This window comes from Panthera tigris, chromosome D1, assembly GCF_018350195.1.
Source record: "Panthera tigris isolate Pti1 chromosome D1, P.tigris_Pti1_mat1.1, whole genome shotgun sequence".
Classification (NCBI taxonomy): domain Eukaryota; kingdom Metazoa; phylum Chordata; class Mammalia; order Carnivora; family Felidae; genus Panthera; species Panthera tigris.
Window position 1 is genome coordinate 82,875,570 of NC_056669.1, and position 3,363 is coordinate 82,878,932.

Sequence of the window (3,363 nt, forward strand, 5' to 3'; positions counted from 1 at the left end):
AATGAGTTAGACTTACTATATAAAACCTAGCCAAATTCCCCAAATTAATTTGTTTTGCAGAGAAGGATTTTATTTCATTCATACATTATTAAAAATAATTTTTTTAGAATAAAGCTAAAAATGATGTAAGGGAAATATGGTACAATGGGAAAAGAGCTGGAGTTTGGTTCTAACTATAAAAACTATGCAAAAAAAGTATTGACACAATACAAAAAAGTTATCCCTCATTTTTTCCCCAGCTTATTTTCTATAAGCCCTCAGGATGTGGATAGTAGTATATTGTTCATTTATGGTTTCTTTTTCCTTTTCCACCGTTAAGCTTTACTATTCAACTGGGAAGAAACGTCCTTTATATTGTCCAAAATGACTATCACTAAACGTGCCACCTAGAAATACATTTAAAAATGGTCGTATAAAATTTAACAGGTAGAAACGAGAATTTCCTTTTTAATTTCCTCTTACTGTAATTAGTTCTTATGGAGACTCTTGAATTAATTTTGATGGAATGGATTATTTATGAAAATAAGAAAAAGGAAACCTATAAAAATACTTCATGTAATATAGATCAAATACTGGTTTCACAGATGGATAGACTTATTTAAATTTTATACTTCCAACAGAAATTTGTTATCATTGAGGCAAAAAAGTCTTCAAGTCACACAGAAAAAATACTTTGAGAATGAGATTCTGATAAATCAATCAATTTTACTTAAGTAAAGATGATAGTGAAAATAATTTGTTTTTTTTTTTTTTTTAAATAATTCCGTTGGAAAAAATAATAAATGTTTAAGTCAAATCTTCTCATTGGGGCCTGTTAGTAGAATGCTTGGAAGCTTTTGGGTCTCCATGGCAGACCTGAATTTTACTTTCTCAAGAATTATAGTTGGAGGCTTAGAATTTGTTTAATAAATTCACATTCTCTGGAACTTTTTATTTAACAATTCAGTTTTATTTGTTTATAGCAAATCTCCATTGTTAACTCATATGAAAGTAGAGACATTTTTGATGTAAATAGCTAAATTTATTAAAAAAATAATAGTAAAAGCAACAAACAGGTTTGCATTTCATCTTCATAACTGTATGAATCATTTATAGGAATTGAATTTAAATATAAAGTGGTGTTTGGAATATTTTTATTTCAGTTATGGTGAGGTAGCATTAAGCTACCCTTTTTTCTCTCTAAGAGCAGCTACCAAACTAGATACAATTTAAGGGGGGAAACAAAGCAACTGTTTGAATATATCAGGAAACTGCAAGCTAGGAATTAAGGAACCAAGATGCTAGAGATAATCAGAAATAATGGAAACACAACTACATGAGGTGTGTATTTATGCCTAAATTTTCTCATCAGGGAATTTGTTGATTTTAATGGTGAGATATGAGGCTGAACAGAAAGTAATGATTTGGATATTGCTGTCTTACTGGACAAGTGCAATTAAAATTTGAATTTAGGGCTGCCAAGGAATTCTACAACTCAAGGGACTGGTCTCAGAGAAATGAGAACTACAGAAAAGTAAGCCATGAATTCTGTGTGTGATTTCCTCTTGAGGCATTTGTTGGTTCCTGAGTTGAATATTTGTGGGCCACAATTCTGGAAACACAACATGGGAATGGTTACTAGATGACTAAAAGGCAAGCAGATATTTAAGCAGTTCCAATAGGCTAGAGACACAAATGTTAGAGTTGAGAGCCCACCCAGAAAGACATACATAAATATCATAGACTTTTTAGTTAAAAACTCAGAAATGGATAGGATTTAAGACTAATGGTAAATTGGAAATAAACTATTTAAGGAGATCCTGCCCATAGTCAATACCAGTCTATTACACCTTTACTACTTAGTCTTTTATGCCATTCAAACTGTGTACAATTTTTCATTACAATTTCTAAGGTTTAATAAAACTTGACAGGAATGCTAGAAAATAGATCCAAATGACTAAACCAAACAAAGAAGGATTATATAGGAAGACCTATAGGGTATAGAAATATTAGAGTTATCATCTAAGGACAGTAAAATAACTGTAATTAATATATACAGGAAAAATATCGCTTTTCAGGCTTTTGGCTAAGATCAAGTGTAGTATCTGTTCTTATCAGTTTAATATATCTAGGAAAATAGATGTATAAGGTAAAGAATTTCATTGAAGAATTTTAATATATTACAAATAATCTGGAAATAATGGGACTGAGAAATAGAATGAAAAAATTAAAAAGTCAATAAGCAACAAATTAGATAGTGTAAAACAGATGATTAATGAACTTTAAGTTATTGTGGTAAAAATAATTCATCTTGAAAAATGCAGAATAGTAAAGAACATAAAGAAAAACAGAATCCTATAGGACCCAGTGAAAAGTTTTAACATAATTGTATTGCGAGTCTCAGTAAGAGAGTATTAGAAAGTAAGTGGGTCAGAAACAATATTCAAAAAGATAACAATAAAAGAATTTTCAAAATTAATGACAGATATGAACACAGAGATTCAAAGAGATTTTGTAACCCTAAGCAGAGTAAATATAGATATTAACCACATCTAGGCATTTCATAGTGAAACAAGTAAAAAACAAAGATAAGAGAAAAAGCAGCCAGAAATAAAAGATACACCATCTTCAAACAATAAGATTCATGAGTAATTATTTACGATAAACTATGGAAGTCAAAAGATAAGGGGATGACATTTTTATGGTGCCAAACACTTTCTTAGAAAAAGTCAAATTTGTCAAAATGGACACAAAAGAAACAATGTAAACAACTTTATATCCATTAAAAATGTAATCATAATTTACAATCTTTCCACAAAGAAAGCTCCGGGATTAAAGGGCTTCATCTACAAATTTTTCTAAACATTAAAAGGAGAAATAACATTAATTTTATACAAAATCCAGAAGATAGATAATAAAGATGAAATACATACCACAAAAATTTTGAGAACTGAAGAGCCTTAGATTGTACAAAGATAATACAATAAAGGAAAATTGTAGGCATTATCTCAAAAAAACCTAAATATAAAAATCTTGGGGCACCTGGGTGGCTCAGTTGGTTAAGCATCCGACTTCAGCTCAGGACATGATCTCACAGTTTGTGGGCTTGAGCCCCACGTCAGGCTCTGTTCTGACAGCTCAGAACCTGGAGCCTGTTTCGGATTCTGTGTCTCCCTCTCTCTCTGCCCCTCCCCTGGCATGCTCTGTCTCTGTCTCAAAAATAAAAAAACATTAAAAAAAATTAAAAATCTTGAACACATTACTAGAAAACTTGATCCAGCAATACATAAAAAGGATAATATATCACAACTAATTTGGATTTTCCAGAAACGTAATGTTGGCTAATCATTTGAAAATAAATTATTATGGATCAGTACAGTAAAC

At 30.6% G+C, this 3,363-nt stretch overlaps 1 pseudogene; it reads left to right on the forward strand.

Moving 5' to 3' along the window:
* Nucleotides 1-2,045: 2,045 nt before the first annotated feature.
* LOC122231642 lies at nt 2,046-2,154 on the forward strand (annotated as a pseudogene).
* Nucleotides 2,155-3,363: the final 1,209 nt, after the last annotated feature.